Raw genomic sequence first — 18,458 nt, 5'->3', positions numbered from 1 at the left:
TCTTAAAGTTTAAATTATTTATTATAAATTTTGAAAATTGATAGTAAAACAAACATAAAAAAGAAAAAGCCTTAAAACAAATTAAAATACGAGGAGTATTTTAAAATACAACAGCTTTGATTAATCTTAAGAGTTAATTGCATCACATGTTCTTAAACTATAATCTTTATTTTAGATTAATCCTTAAACTTTTGAATATTCTAATTTCATCCCCAAACTATGACTCCCATTCTAAACTAGTCCTTAAACTTTTAAATATTATAATTTCATCCCAAAATTCATCCAAATATGTAATTAGTTTCAACCTTAGTTCAACCTAAAATTTGTTTTTTTCCTTAAACATATAATAATATAATTTGGCCTAACGACTTTATTAACAATGAATGTGATTAGTACATGTGTATAGTTTGGGATGAAATTGGAATATTAAAAAAGTTTGGGGACCAATTTAGAATGAATGTCATAGTTTTGGGGATGCAATTGGAATGTTTAAAAATTTGAGGACTAATTTAAAATAACTATCATAGTTTAGGGATGAAAATAAAATATTTAAAAATTTATGCACCAATTTAAAATGAAAATCATACTTTGAGAACATGTAATTCAATTAACTCATAAGTTAAAACATACTGATACAAATCCATATCGACATAAAAAAATAGACAATGCTGCAATTAATTAAATTGCGCTGTACACGCACTACGACGTTTTTTTTCAATAAATCACCAGTTATCGATATATTTATCGATCTAACTTCGATCAGATTATATTTTCCGATCTAACACCTGTAGCAGTAAAGCGCGCCCCCCGAACCGTGTTATACGTTGATTTGGCGCCACGTGGGTATAGTGCGCCCCCTGTCCCGTGATATACGGTGATTTGGCGCCACGTAGGTATAGCGCGCCCCCTGATCCGTGCTATACCTAAGTATCTGACACGTGGGGTATATCGCGGTGCAAGGGGCGCGCTATACCCCTAAATACTCGCCCCTCCACACCCCAATCCTCCCTATAAATACCCCCATCCTCAATCACTTTTATCACACCAAATTCTCTCAAATACTCTCCATTTTAAAGATATATTTTATAATATTTTTACTATTATGTATATAATTTATTTAAGTATTTTATTTTATTTAATATTTTACTAATATAATTCTTTTGCAGATATATAATGAAAGGCAGTCTACTTCGCTCGGATGAAAATCATATATCTCTACACTTTGCTGATACGGTAACATTTTAACGTGTTAATTTAATTTAAATTATTAGTAATATTTAGTTTATTTATTTAATGCATGATTATTAGATTAAAAATTAAATATCTCAACATGATACGGTAATATTTTAACGTTTTAATTTAATTTAAATTATTAGTAATAATTAGTTGATTTATTTAATGCATGATTATTAGATTAAGAATTAAATATCTCGACACTTTGCTGATACGGTAACATTTTAACGTTTTAATTTAATTTAAATTGTTAGTAATAATTAGTTGATTTATTTAATGTATGATTATTAGATTAAGAATTAATTTTTGTAATTATTTATTTTTAGGAGAATGACCGTGTATTAGATCCTTTTATTAGGAATCTTAAGTTAGTGATACCCAGCCGTGTCTTGCCGTATTTAGTAGAGACTGGATTCGGTTACATAGGTAGATATCAGGGTCACTGTAAGATAGAGCCAGACCTGATTTCTGCCTTAGTAGAGCGGTGGAGGCTGGGGACCCACACATTCCATCTTTCGTGCGGAGAGTGTACGATCACGCTTGAGGATGTTTCTATGCACCTGGGGCTTCCGGTGGATGGAGATGTGATATCGGGGATAGCTTCCGGTTCTTGGACTACTTTGTGTCGGGATAATCTAGGACGTGTCCCGAAAAATTTTATCGGAGGTAGGATACCGTTAAATTGGTTAGATGCCAATTTTCGGGAGTTGAGCGCAGACGCCTCTGAGGATGAGGTTAAGATGTATGCACGGGCATGCATACTGCAGCTGATAGGAGGGTTGCTGATGCCGGACAAATCGCACAACCTAGTTCACTGCATGTGGTTGCGACATCTTAGCGACTTTCGTCTCGCCTGATCATTCAGTTGTGGCTTGACAGTTTTGGCTTTGCTGTACAGGGAGATGTGTGGAGCCACTGACTACAGGCATAAAATTATTAGCGGATGTCTCCTGCTGATGCAGTCTTGGGCATGGTATCGATTGCCCTTTTTATGTCCCGTTGTGAAGAACCCATTCGTATTTCCACTACTTCTGAGGTAATTATAAAACTGATTTTGTATATTAATAATTTTATACAGCGTATAACAAATTTTTTTTCCTTGAATAGGAGGTCTATTGATAGGAAAAATCATCAAGAGCTACCTGATGATTTAGAAAAAATTAGGGTGCTAATCGATCAGAAGGCTGGGACACAGGTATGAATTTTAATGTTTAAAAATCGATTTTAGATTATAGTTATATAATTAGATTATTATTTTGATAAAAATTATATATTATTTGTTTTAGTTTGAATGGGTGCCATATTCTACTGATGATGTGAGAGCGGTGATCACACCTGAGTTGAGGGGTCAATCAGATGTTTGGATGACGATAGTCCCTCTGATCTGTTATGCGACCGTCGAGTGGCACTCCACTGATCGCGTGCTCCGGCAGTTTGGTTGTTTTCAACCAATTCCGGAAACACCTCACAATATGGACGAGTTGCATAGCTTAGATAGACGCGGCAAGACAGATACAGATTGGCTGGTGAGGCATCATGGGTGGGTCGTATTGTGGGAGGATCGACATCGGCGCCTTCCCCGTAGAGAGCCCATTTTTTATGACCTCTTGATGTATGCTGAGGATTATTATGAGTGGTTCAACAGTAACGGGAAACTGTTTCTACTTCCCGAGGATGCACGAGGGCATACCTTTCCACGATGTCGACAGAGACGTTCACCGACACAGCACCATCGTCCCCCGACTGTGGACGAAGAGCAGGTGCTTCCGGTTCATCCTCAGTTGCACCAGCAAGACCTTCCCAGCAGCCACCGCAACCATATATGAACGAAAATATAACACAAAATTTTTTTTACACATCAACGTAAATAATTTAAATAATATAATTTTATATTATTACCTGCACCGCAAAACTATTTCGACGTATGCTCCCGCTTTTCAATTTTACAAACATAAAATTTAATTGAAAATAATTAGTATAATATTTTTTTCAAATAATGATAATAAACAATAAGTATAATTAAAAAATTATAATAAAATTACCTTATAACGAAAAATCGCACGAACTTCTAAATCAAATATGAGAAGATTGCCAAAATTATTACTCGTTTAACGGAATGGTTGTATTAATTTATAAGAGAGGAGAGATGCAAGGAGATGTGAGAACCAGAGGAGTGTATTTATAAACATATAAGGAGCGGTACCTGCACCTCGTTATATGTAATTATTATATAGCGCGGACCAGGGACCGCGTTAAATATAATTTTGGTTCGGCGTATAGTGCCCCTCTGATCCGCGCTATACCCCTACGTTGCGTATAGCGCGGAGCAGGGGGCGCGCTATACCCCACGTGTAACCTAGTCAACGTATAGTGCGGTACATGGGGCGCGCTATACTCCACGTGGCGCCAAATCAACATATAACGCGATTCAGGAGATGCGCTTGGTGTTAGATTGAAAAATATAATCTGACCGATGTTAAATCGATAAATATACCGATCACTAGTGATATTTCGGAAAAAAACACCCACGCACTACATCATGAAACAAAAAAAAGGAGAAAATAAAAATATTTATTTAAATTATTAATCAATATTAAGTATATTTAAAATTGCAGAAAACGGAGAAGGGAGCTGAGGGACAGGGATCGCATAATGTACGTGGCAGGGTGTGATTGGTTAGATCTGGAAATGGGCAGACAATCAACGGATAGAGCGAAAAGAGAAGAAGCAGAGGCGTGCAGTCAAAGCGAAAATTGTCACGGTCAAATGCTTTGCTGGCACTTTACATAAAATAAACACATAAAAATACAAAACAGTATTAAAAAAAGTTGGGAAGTTCCCCATAATGGCCCCCACGAGGCCAAAGTGAAAATTTAAAATTAAGAGGTTATTTGTTTAGTTCTAAATAGAATCATTTAGTTTTGAATATTGAATCGTTCAGTATTCAACGTGTTTGTTTCTAACCTTTGAAAGGAGACTGTGCTAAATGATTCAGCAAAACAATGTTGAATGATTCAGTATCAAAGTACATTTTGAATGATTCAGAGTTATTATCAAACAATATGCCACATTTAGAGTTAATTATACAGAGTCTCTGAATCATTCAGATTATTAAATCATTCAACGCTTAATCATTCTGAAGTAAACAAACAACCCCTAAGTACTTAAATTTCACTTATTCAAATAAATCATTAACATTTTTATTTTGCTTATAATTATTTAAATAAAAACAAATATTAATGAATAATGTAAATCAGTGTATCATTGGTTAAACAATTGTATTTCCTTTGAATTATTGTTAATTTCGAAATTAGATTTTGTCCACATAACATATATGGTTGAAGATATTTCAAGATAAACAGAGATTCTCTTTTAGAAAAAAGAACAAACATTAAAGTTTAAATCTTGCAACCACTTTCCTGTTTTTCAAAAAAGTCTTTTGCAAATGGTAGAAATTGGAAGAAAAAAAACTGTCAGGAACATAAATGGAAATTAACATTTTGTAATTAATACCTTTATTAACTGTTAAATTAAAAGTACTTAAAAGTAAAAGCCGGAAGATTAAGGGGGGGAAATATATATGACTGCACGTGTGGTGTGTGGGTCGGGTGGCTTAATTACCGGTAACTTGGTAATTTTAAAAAATACTCTGGTAAAAGAATTAGGGGGGCAAATCCATTTTCTTCATCCAAAGATAATGAAAATAATGCATTAATTTATTAAAAACAATCTCAATTATAATTAATTTTAGGGTAAAGTATAATAATGGTCACTAGACTTTTCTAAAGCTTTCATTTAGGTCCCCTAACTTTTAAAACTTGCAATACAATCCTCTAACATTTAGTCCGTTTGCAATATGGTCCCCGACGTTACACTGTTGTTATTACGTTTGCAATATGGTCACTGAACTTCTCAGGCACTTGCATTTAGGTCCCCCAACTTTTAAAACTTGCAACACAGTCCTTAGTTCATTATAAACCCCAAATTCCTTTTAGATCTCAAATTTTCTTTTTCGCTTCTCTCTTATCATTTTTAGCATAACTTTTCAGTTGGGGATGCATGGGAAATTCGAATCTAACTGTGAATTATGTGGAGGTGTTATCTTGAATAAGGGTTCATTGAGAGAAGACCTGACCAAAGGACTATCGAGACCATCAATGATTCAAGGTGTAATGTTAGATACAAGTCATATCAGGTGAAGCATAGATGTTCGATGAAATGCTTGTGTCGAAACGATTTTTAAACGTGGGGGAGATTTTGGAAACCACACCAATTTTTAATTATTCTCTTTACGATTGAATTTTAATTAAAAACAATGTGATTTTAGAAAACCTCTCGTTTCGAAAATTTGGGAATTCATTCACGATAAAAATACGGGTTCGAAGAGTCGCCACCAATCTTTGATTAGGGTGTGATTGGGCACCCAAAAATGTTTTGCCATTTTAAATAAAAAAATTAATTTTAATTAAAACAACAAATTTAGGTCTGCATTACCAAAATTCGAGTTCGGGAGTCGGTTACGCGTGGGGAAGGATTAGCACCCCCACAGCGCCCTAAATCGGTACTTGTCGATTAATTAATGTCTTTGCAATGAAATTTACAAATTCGAGTTTAATTTGATTTATGATCCCCGACAAAACACCACATGAATTTTACAAAATTCAAAAGCACCCAAAATAGATTGAATTAAAATTACCAGGCCTTTAGAAAGATAAAGAATATTCGATTATTTACAAATATCAAGACCAGATCTTAGATAAGTTCTAACTATCTTTTCTCGATAAATTTAAATAGCCGAATATTTTTTTTTTCTTCCGTTCCCAAATTTTAAAAGCGATAAATTAATTTCTTAGGTATCACTGATGGAATATACTTTTAATTTAAAATCATCAAAAGCGGATATCTAATCAGTTAAGACAACCCACTTAAAATAATTTTAAATTAAAAAGATATTACCTTTAATTAAATTATGTAAATACATTGAGTTTATGCACGTGAGGCTAACATGCAAATCATACTAAAATGATGTCATATAAAAATTAATTAAACCAATATTTTAAAATATCATGCAATGTGACATTTCCATAAAAATTATATACACATTTTATAACTAAAAATATATACTATATACATAGTTATATTTAATGAACAAATATGACCTAAACAAAACAAACGAAAACATAATACAATAAATTATAAATTTCAAAAAATAAATATATTTATTAAAGCGAGGACTAACTGATATCAAATAAAACTTTAATAACCTAATTATAAATAAAATACGAATTAAGGTAGAAATTCTAGTATTATACCATATTAAATACTAAGAACTGAAATGAAACTATTCCTATTGCAGGGGACTAAAAACAGAATAAATCCCAACACACTCATGACTAAAGTGCAACATGCAAAAATATGAAGGTCAAATATCTAAACAACAGAAAATAAACAAATCAACACTAGGACGAAAATTAAATGAACCATAAAATAAATAGACAGAATTAAAAACATGCAAACTTCGACCTAGGGACTAAAATGAAACATGCGAAAATTAACAGTTCAATGTATAAAGAACATAAGTTAAATACAATACCACTCAGGACTAAAATTGAATACGCGTAAAATATGGAGACGAAATCAGAAACACAAAAACACCTATTTAAGGACTAAAATGTATTAAGCTGCAAATGAAAATGACTCATATGGAAAATGACCCAAGCGCAAAACATGAACCTTAAGGATTAAAATGGTAAAAACAGAAAATAAAAGGTTAAAATAAAATAACAGAAATTAAAGTGTGAAAATCAGGAAAGGTACAAAGATAACCGTCCGGATGTATTTTCTTTGATTTGCCGTCATCCACCGTCCGATTGTCCTGATTTTTCAATAGGTTGTTTGTGTTGGCATCGCGCAACTTTTCACCGTTCGAAATATTGATCGCAGATTCCGATCACCGGCAAGAGGCTAAAAACCGTCCGGATTTATTTTCTCCGATCCGTCACCGTCCACCGTCCGATCGTCCTGATTTTTCAATATGTTGTTCGTGATGGCCTTCCGCAACTTTTGACCGTTCGGAATATTGATCAAATATTCCGATCACCGGAAAGAGGCTAAAAACCGCCCGTATTTGTTTTCTCCGATCCGTCACCGTCCACCGTCTGATCGTCCTGATTTTTCAATATGTTGTTCGTGATGGCCTTCCGCAACTTTTGACCGTTCAGAATATTGATCAAATATTCCGATCACCGGCAAGAGGCTAAAAACCACCCGGATTTGTTTTCTCCGATTCGTCACCGTCCACCGTCTGATCGTCCTGATTTTTCAATATGTTGTTCGTGATGGCCTTCCGCAACTTTTGACCGTTCGGAATATTGATCGGAGATCCTGATCTCCGGCGAGAATCTGGCATATTACGAGAAGTGTTGTTTTCTATTTTTTTTTCTCCTGCCTCTCATGTTTTGGCCTCCTCTATGTCTATGGTCTCTCCTCCCACGAGCCCCCTTCTTTATTTCATTTCCACTGAATCCCACTTGTCCTTTTGCATCTTAATTTCCTTGCATTTGGTGAAGTTTTGATAAGTTTAGGTATGATTAATTGACTTTTTCCTTCCATCTCCAGGAAAGAGAGAGACCTTTACAAACAAATTTGTTTTCTTTTTTCTTGATGGCCCCCCACGTTAGTCTCCCCTCATCAATCTCCTTAAAGTGGTTGCATGCTTCTCCTTTTATTTTCTGTGGGATAATAACATTTAGGGTGGGTAAAATTTGGTTGAAGTAGGTGAATAATTTAGGGTAGGTAATGAATTATCCGGATAAATCAAGCATCTACAGCTGCCCCTCTTTGCTCATTATCGTGTAACGAGAATAGAGAAAAGATCAAAAGATGGTTAAATTTGTCCGGTCATGATAAATTCAAAAGATTAATCTGCTTCATCGTAACTAAATGAGACTTGAAAAATCTTCGGAAAACGTGTCCGCTCTTTATTCTTTCAGAGAGTATAAGACTTGAACAATCTTCGACCAACGTGTCTGCTTCCTATTCTTTCAGGGAGTATAGAACTCGAACAACCTTTTGAAACCAGGTTCGCTCCCTATTGCTTTAGGGAGTATAGAACTCGAACAATCTTCTGAAAACGGGTTCGCTCCATCTTTCTTTCAAGGAGTATAAAACTCGAACAATCTTCAAAAATCGTGTCTGCTCTCTATTTCTTGCAGAGAGTATAAGACTCGAACCATCTTCAACAAACGGGTTCGCTCCCTCTTTCTTTCAAGGAGTATGGAACTCGAACATCTTCTTCTTACGGGGTTCACTCCCTCTTTCTCTAGGGAGTATGGAACTCAGACATCTCTTCAAACGGGTTCACTCCTTCTTTCTTTAAGGAGTATGGAACTCGGATATCTCTTCAAACGGGTTCGCTCCCTCTTTCTCTAGGAAGTATGGAACTCGGAAATCTTCTTCAAACGGGTTCGCTCACTCTTTCTCTAGGGAGTATGGAACTCGGACATCTTCTTCAAACGGGTTCGCTCCCTCTTTCTCTAGGGAGTATGGAACTCGGACATCTTCTTCAAACGGGTTCGCTCCCTCTTTCTCTAGGGAGTATGGAACTCGGACATCTTCTTCAAACGGGTTCGCTCCCTCTTTCTCTAGGGAGTATGGAACTCGGACATCTTCTTCAAACGGGTTCGCTCCCTCTTTCTCTAGGGAGTATAGAACTCGGACATCTTCTTCAAACGGGTTCGCTCCCTCTTTCTCTAGGGAGTATGGAACTCGTACATCTTCTTCAAACGGGTTCACTCCCTCTTTCTCTAGGGAGTATGGAACTCGTACATCTTCTTCAAACGGGTTCGCTCCCTCTTTCTCTAGGGAGTATGGAACTCGAACAATCTTCAAACGGGTTCGCTCCCTCTTTCTCTAGGGAGTATGGAACTCGAAAATCTTCTTTTGCTTCACTATTTTTTTTGTGAAGGCTTTAGTTTGATTTGCTTCAAAGGTTGAACCTGAAAATCAAATATTATCAATCATTAATGTATGCTTGATGATTCGAAAAACATTATACTAAAAAATTTAGAATTTAAGAGAATCTTTTCGAATTCATTTCTCTGGTGAGAGCTTGTCTCGCCGCAATTAAATGCGAGAGTCTTCCTTGACTTGACTGCCATTTGAACCTCTCCCTTCCTAAGACCTTGAATCGGTTAATGACTCATCACGTGCGTTTCTTTTTAATCACTTGACCAGTTTATTTGTACTCGAAAACTTTTACTTTTTCTCCTACATCTGATGGTCTGATAGTTTGCTCCAACACTCTTATGAGAAGGCTTAAAATGGATTTCCTTCACGACTCTTTGATGAAGACACAAGATGGTTTGCTTCATTATTCTTTGGTGCATGCTTAAGACGGTTTGCTTCACTACTCTTTAGTGAAGGCTTAAGATGGTTGCTTCACTATTATTTGGTGAAGACTTCAGATTGATCTGCTTCACTCCTCTTCGGTAAAGGCTTAAGATTGACTTTGCTCCAATCTCATGTGTGCAAGTCTTTATTCATACACGAAAATCTTCTTTTTTCTTCTACATCTGGGGGCCTTCACTTTAAAGCAATGCTTCTTCTGTGGATTAGACCTCTCTGTTCTTCAGGGTATGCCTCTTTAAATGTAACTCTTTACATTTGAGGTTTGAAATCTTCCTTTCAATCATCGGGATTTTAACATTTTGCATCTTCTCTTGAGATGGAAGATCTATCAAAATCATGTATTTATGTATGAAACATGAATGCAATTAGATGTACCAGTGTCATGCATTTCGTTTTATGCAAACGATGCTTTCATGAATGCATAAATGTTGAGTCCATATTCTCTTGACTCTAGAGTGGTGAGCTCGATCTTCTTCCATTTGATCATCTTTTCCAGGGTTTGCTCTAGATACCCATGCAACATCTCATAATTTCCAACTGACATTCTTGAAGAGCCCTCTGATCTTCTTCTATCGCCTTTGTCTTCTGTCTTCATTTTGAAGAAAGTGTTTTTTTTTCTCTCAAACTCTATAAAGATCCAAGGGAGATATGCATCTATTCTGATTTGACCCTTGAAACACATCACAAGGAGGCTATATCCCAATTTTTCATGTCACCAAATCGTTTCTCATTTTAACCTTGGAGTTGCGTAAGACAACCTTCATCCTGGGTAATGGAAACAACATATGATTGCAACACTGATTCATTACCATATTCACTGGTTCGTAAAACAATTGATCACACATTCATCTTTTCTGTGACTTCTGGCCATATCTTTCAACTGGAGAAGCTCTTTGCGTAGCACTCAGAGTTTTCTCATGATATTACAAGGATACCAAAACTCAGTGGAGATTAAAGTGGGATATCGGATCGCCCACATTAATGCAAATGAAATCACAAGAGTAAAGCAACTGATGATGGACCAAATGATCATGTACAGTAAACTCCACTATCACTGTTTCATCATTTTCACTCTTCATACATTTCTATCCCATTGGAACTATTTGTCCATTTCAGTGATCATTCCACAAGTCTTCATAGGCTTCCAAATATGCCCCACATTAATACCTCTAGTTGAAACAGGCCTTCCCTAGTGTCGCAATATTATCTTACATTGGTACGGGCCTTCAAAATGCCCCAACATCTCAGATTGTAAGGCTTGCTCTCAATGCCTTCTTGGTCTGAATCTTGTCATCTTCACACGATGTGGGTGCAGTCATGCCCCATCAGTGTCTTATACCGGTATGGGCCTTCAAAAAACCCCATCACCTCAAATTGTAAGGCTCCTACTTCATGCATTTTTGGTTTAAATCTTGTCATCTCAACATGACGTGGGTTCAGTCGTGCCCCAATATTGTCTTATACTGGTACGGGCCTTTAAAATGCCTCATCACCTCAAATTCTAAGGCTCATTCTTCATGCCTCATTGGTCTGAATCTTGTCATCTCAACCTGATGTGGGTTCAGTCGTGCCCCAACATATCCTAACTTAAATGTTCTCATTCTAGTGTCACTACATGGTAGTGTTGTCATGTAGTTTGAGGGCTTTTCTTCATGCTACTTAAGAAGTGATCAACCCTTCTAACACAATGTCTTGCATTTTCAATCGGGTTGAGATATGTGCCCCTTTCAAATATGGCGAGCATCTATTTCTTGATGGGTTACGGACGAAAACGTCACAAGGAAATATTACCATTTCTTCCTTCATCCATTCTGATCCTTTAGACCGTCTGCTTCAAGATCGCAGAATGCTTCATGTTCTGGCACCGCTTATTCTTTTTCTCCAACGGATGCACAATGAGCCTCACCAACTTAAAAGGACCTTTCACATTTGAACTGTCCTGTTTGAAAATGTTTTTATCCCTTCTCTTATTTTTATGGAAATGTGAAAAAATTTCTGAATAAATTTCAAAAATGATGTCATTTTCTTCAGACTCACAATCAAAACAAATTGTAAAACGAGAGTTCAATGAATATCAAATAAGTCAAATCTTCTTTTAATCCTTCAAAAATTATATACATTTGAAAAGTGCCAAGATCAATGCTGAGAAAAGGCTTAGGCTGACTTGGGAAGGTAATGTGTTTCAGTTTGGCTTCTTGCATCCTTGATTCTAGCATTTTATTGATCTGATGAAGTAACCATTTTGCTTCTCTTCTAGAAATGTTCACTGGTTCTCAGCTTTCGTGAGCGCTTTTGGACTGTGCAATGCTTCATCAAGATATGTATAAGATCACCCTTCTATACAGTGGTTGACGATCTTTATATTCGAGCAGCCTTCTCAGGTTTTCTACTCGAATTCTCCTTTGGATCCAAGACGTTATCTAAAATTTTACGTCTTGAACCCTCCTTTTATTCTTCTTCCTATCATGCATTAAAGATTTTTTTTTTAAATATTTACAAATAAAATTAACCCTGAGGTACAGAATGAAATCTGAAGATAGCCTCTCCACTTAGAAATCCATGTATGATTAGAAGGGACTTTTCAGGCATGTAACGTAGGCTAGGGCTCATGGTTATGAAAGAAATGGATAAATAGGCTCAAAAAAGTGTTTAAGGGTGATCGAACCAAGGATCAATTTGTTTTGCTATCTTCAACCTTGCTCTGCCTGATTTGAATCTGCTCGTGTATCTTCTATTCTTTTTTTTCCTTCAATGTTTCACGATAGACTTGATATGTTTGAACCGCTCGTCTTGATGTTTTGGGTGAGTTTTCTTTCATTCTCTTTTTTTTATTTTCATTTTTTCATTTACAATTTTTTCTTTCTTTTTTTTTATCTTTTTTTTTCCTCTTTTAACATTTCTCTTCTTTCTCTTCATGACGTCAACTCAATTTGATCTTAGAGCGCTTTGTATTTGCTCTGCCTCATGGTGTCATGACTTGCTTCTGTAGCGAAATCTGGACTGATAATCTTCACTCGTGCGAGCAGATGTTATTCACCTTTGCCCCTCAGTGTGGAGGGTGATCCTTGGTTTGGGTTGAATCCGAAGAAAAATACTATAGGCTCAAAAGGGGACAACAAGGGGTATATATATATATTTGAAGGGATAAATGAAACAAAGCCGTTCATCATCTCATACATGGAAGTCTTCGTAAAAGAGGTATCCCCAGGGGGACGTATATTCAGGATTAACTTTATTTACGTGAAAGCAATATAATTAATGCATGATAGAATTATTTCAATGGTTCCCTTTATTTCTTCTTCTTCTACGGTCCTAGCATGCCTTTGATATGTTAAGCTCCATCTTGTCTTTCTTGCAGGACAGGTCCTCGTCATGCCCCTGGGATTTATTGAGGTTGGGGAATTGATGTCAATGATTAGTCTCTGTGTTGTTTCGGGTAAGGAGTCCACCAATGGTTCTTTCGGATTTGGATGGGACATGAAATGTCTAATCTTGCCTCTTTTCAAAAGCATATAATTAATGAAGTAGTAAAACAACCTTTAACTCAAAAAAAAAATTACAAGATCAAAACTTGAAGAAAAAAAAATTACAAGATCAAAACTTGATTCGTTGCTCATGACCTTTGGAAAACGACGTAAGTTCATTTAAAAATCCTTTCAAAAAGTTGAGAAAAACGAAAAAAAACGTGTTCAAACAAGATGTTACAAATGACAAAAAGTTTCTTGATGAACAAAATGTTTTTTTTGCATAATTAGGATGCCCCATTTATTCTTCCGATGCAGCGGTGTTTGATTCGATCGGGAGCTACGCATTGTGCTCTGTTGCCCCACTCGAGCTAGTAATCCATTGTTCCACCAATTCTTGTGTCAAAGTCTCATTTTCAACAAGCCTCTCTATCTCTTTAAATAACTTTCTACAATTCCTCGTAGCATGCCCCAATGCCCCTAAGTGGAAATCACAAACAATATCTGGATCGTAGTTGTGGGCAGAAGGGTTTGGTGGTATTTTTATTGGCCTTGGTGTGAGGTATTGACCTTTAACCAAATGGGGATACATATCTGAGATAGAAGTTTGGAACACTTTCAAAGTATTTTTCGATCGTGGGACCTTCTTTGGACGACTCGAGTAACCAGCTGCCCCTTTTCTCTTACGGTTGTGGGAGCTATAGACGTGACATTCATTCACCTCGTCAGCTCTTTGCTCTTCATTTCTTGAGATTTTGGAAGTGACTTTCAAGTTTCCTTTGCTGATTGCATATGATATTTCTTCTTCTAGCAAAGGAGGCTGAACTTGTGCCGCCACTCCTCTCCATCTCAGGGCATATTCTTTAAAGCTCTCAGTAGCCTTCATTCTTATCTCTTGAAGGTGATGACGCTTTGGGGCTAAGCCTTTAAAATATCGATACTGCCCGAGAAAAGCATCAGCTAGATTGACCCATGTCTTGATCTGCTCTCTGTTCAAATGATTATACCACACTACCGATGGGCCAGCAAGACTATCATGGAAGTAATGAATCAATAGATTATCATCATCTAAGTACCCTTCCATCTTTCTACAAAATATTTTCAGATGAATTAGGGGGCAACTGGTGCCATCATATCTCTCAAAATTAGGCACCCTAAATTCATGCGGGATGACCAAATCAGGGACCAAACTGAGTTCTCTGGCTTCTAACTCCTTGTGAGTGGCATTAACGACCTTCATATTTTTCACGGCTTCACTCAACCACTTGAATTCTCTTTCAAATTGCTCAAAATTGATGATGCTCTTCCCTTGGTTTGAGTTAGATACTCTGGGGCAAAGCATCATTCTTGATGCATTACTCTGATGAGACCGGTGTCCTTGATCAGCTATTTCCTCTCTACCAACAACATTGGTTGCCAGCACCTGAATCATTTGATTCGATGCACCTTGCAGAGACCCCGACGCTTGATTCCTCGTATCTTGTTGTAACCCGACCAACTGCTCTTGCAACTGATCTTGTGATTTCTCATTAGTTTGCTCATTTGCTTCCATTTGTTTGTTCATGATGATGAGGAACAATATGAATGAATGATCTTGTTATTACTTTCACATAGCCTCACATAAGTTACTTCTATGTATTCATAATTAATGCATATAAAATGCTTAAACAAATACATGCAATGCAAATGCAAATGCAAAAGGTGTTAATTCCAAAAGTGACCACTATAGAACAACATTTCATTTAGACAACAAGATTTCATTACACCATATAGCCAAAATACAATTGTGATTCTTCGTCTCTTCATTTCCTTGAGTCGTACTCTTCATGGAATCTGACATTGCTCCTCCAAAATTGTCAGCACATTTTATCGCCTTTGATGACGTCGGACGTCCTTAAATTGAATCTTGGGATCTCCATCTTCACTTTTAATGCAAAATGGTCTTCATGTCTTTTTGAAGCGTCTTCTCGTCCTTGGTATTACTACATCTATCTCCTGAGGGAACATCTTTTGCCTTCACTCATTTGAAAAGATTCTTCGATCGACTTCTAACTTCATTCACCGGATGTCTTTCTTTGCGGATCAGTCTTCAATCAGTTTCAGATTTCTTCATTCATCAGATGTCCATCTTCATGAATCGCTTGAATGTCTCTGGATCTCCCGATTTCGACTACATGGTTAAGAGTTTCTTGCCTCATTATGACCAGCCTTCTTATTAGTCAATCACTTGCAAATTAACACCTTTGAATGACATGAAGATGCAAATGCAATAAATCCAAAATAAAATAGACATAAAACAAAAAATGGGTTAGTACTCATAAGATAAACAACAAAATAGTAAGTACCGTAAATATCAAATAAAACCTACCCTCACATGCTAATTACCCAATCATGCTTAGTAGATCCTACCCAACATGATATCTACCCACATGCATTGTTATTTACAAACAATCCTAACCGCATTATATCTAATTCACATGCTTGTTCGAGAAAATAAACCTAACAGCATGATTTCTAGTTCGCATACATTTATTCAAAAAGCGAAAATAAATGACTCGAAAGCTTCCCCTTGTGTACACTCCTCACGGGAATCCTAAGGTTTGGGTCAGGCTCGACCTAAGTTCCGGCTCTATGTTCATTACATGCTGGGTTCGGTTCTAAAGCATTAGGTTCTCAAATTGTCCTTGTCGGTGCCCCCTTGGGCTACCGAACCCTCAATCCTGGCCCATCACAGGCTTTAGGGATCGAGTTCAATTTCGAGGGAACACACCTCCTTATGTCCATGCGGAGGTGAATACCATCACGAGGACCATAAGGCGTGAGCTCCAGAAGTGATCCACTATCCCATGCGGAGGTGAAAACCACACGAGGGAGTAATCTCTCACTCCTACTTAAATAGGACAGAGCGGGATTTTAGCTCATGTTATGCAAATGCAACTGTGCAGTGTGTGAGGAAAAGCGAAAATAAAACAACACAATTACAAAACACTCCAAAATCAATCCTCTTTAAACACATAATTAATCTGAAACAAATAGCAAACATATCAGTACAACTATTTATTTGCTAATCAAATTCCGAACAAACATATACTGAAACCAAACAAGGGATCAAAAACCAAATTAAAACGAATTTCCAACTTTCAATTGCAAAGACAATCAATTAACCGACTATAGGCCTGACTCTCTAAAAAAAGTCTCCAGCAGAGTCGCCAAGCTGTCGAAACGATTTTTAAACGTGGGGGAGATTTTGGAAACCACACCAATTTTTAATTATTCTCTTTACGATTGAATTTTAATTAAAAACAATGTGATTTTAGAAAACCTCTTTCGAAAATTTGGGAATTCATTCACGATAAAAATACGGGTTCGAAGAGTCGCCACCAATCTTTGATTAGGGTGTGATTGGGCACCCAAAAATGTTTTGCCATTTTAAATAAAAAAAATTAATTTTAATTAAAACAACAAATTTAGGTCTGCATTACCAAAATTCGAGTTCGGGAGTCGGTTACGCGTGGGGAATGATTAGCACCCCCACAGCGCCCTAAATCGGTACCTGTCGATTAATTAATGTCTTTGCAATGAAATTTACAAATTCGAGTTTAATTTGATTTATGATCCCCGACAAAACACCACATGAATTTTACAAAATTCAAAAGCACCCAAAATAGATTGAATTAAAATTACCAGGCCTTTAGAAAGATAAAGAATATTCGATTATTTACAAATATCGAGACCAGATCTTAGATAAGTTCTAACTATCTTTTCTCGATAAATTTAAATAGCCGAATATTTTTTTTTATTCCGTTCCCAAATTTTAAAAGCGATAAATTAATTTCTTATGTGTCACTGATGGAATATACTTTTAATTTAAAATCATTAAAAGCGGATATCTAATCAGTTAAGACAACCCACTTAAAATAATTTTAAATTAAAAAGATATTACCTTTAATTAAATTATGTAAATACATTGAGTTTATGCACGTGAGGCTAACATGCAAATCATACTAAAATGATGTCATATAAAAATTAATTAAACCAATATTTTAAAATATCATGCAATGTGACATTTCCATAAAAATTATATACACATTTTATAACTAAAAATATATACTATATACATAGTTATATTTAATGAACAAATATGACCTAAACAAAACAAACGAAAACATAATACAATAAATTATAAATTTCAGAAAATAAATATATTTATTAAAACGAGGACTAAATGATATCAAATAAAACTTTAATAACCTAATTATAAATAAAATACGAATTAAGGTAGAAATGCTAGTATTATACCATATTAAATACTAAGAACTGAAATGAAACTATTCCTATTGCAAGGGACTAAAAACAGAATAAATCCCAACACACTCATGACTAAAGTGCAACATGCAAAAATATGAAGGTCAAATATCTAAACAACAGAAAATAAACAAATCAACACTAGGACGAAAATTAAATGAACCATAAAATAAATAGACAGAATTAAAAACATGCAAACTTTGACCTAGGGACTAAAATGAAACATGCGAAAATTAACAGTTCAATGTATAAAGAACAGAAGTTAAATACAATACCACTCAGGACTAAAATTGAATACGCGTAAAATATGGAGACGAAATCAGAAACACAAAAACACCTATTTAAGGACTAAAATGTATTAAGCTGCAAATGAAAATGACTCATATGGAAAATGACCCAAGCGCAAAACAAGAACCTTAAGGATTAAAATGGTAAAAACAGAAAATAAAAGGTTAAAATAAAATAACAGAAATTAAAGTGTGAAAATCAGGAAAGGTACAAAGATAACCGTCCGGATGTAATTTCTTTGATCTGCCGTCATCCACCGTCCGATTGTCCTGATTTTTCAATAGGTTGTTTGTGTTGGCATCGCGCAACTTTTCACCGTTCGGAATATTGATCGCAGATTCCGATCACCGGCAAGAGGCTAAAAACCGTCCGGATTTATTTTCTCCGATCCGTCACCGTCCACCGTCCGATCGTCCTGATTTTTCAATATGTTGTTCGTGATGGCCTTCCGCAACTTTTGACCGTTCGGAATATTGATCAAATATTCCGATCACCGGAAAGAGGCTAAAAACCGCCCGGATTTGTTTTCTCCGATCCGTCACCGTCCACCGTCTGATCGTCCTGATTTTTCAATATGTTGTTCGTGATGGCCTTCCGCAACTTTTGACCGTTCGGAATATTGATCAAATATTCCGATCAACGGCAAGAGGCTAAAAACCACCCGGATTTGTTTTCTCCGATTTGTCACCGTCCACCGTCTGATCGTCCTGATTTTTCAATATGTTGTTCGTGATGGCCTTCCGCAACTTTTGACCGTTC

The sequence above is a fragment of the Hibiscus syriacus genome, unplaced genomic scaffold, assembly GCF_006381635.1.
Source record: "Hibiscus syriacus cultivar Baekdansim isolate YM2019G1 unplaced genomic scaffold, ASM638163v2 tig00110435_pilon, whole genome shotgun sequence".
In the NCBI taxonomy this organism is placed as follows: domain Eukaryota; kingdom Viridiplantae; phylum Streptophyta; class Magnoliopsida; order Malvales; family Malvaceae; genus Hibiscus; species Hibiscus syriacus.
This window is presented reverse-complemented; position numbering follows the sequence as displayed.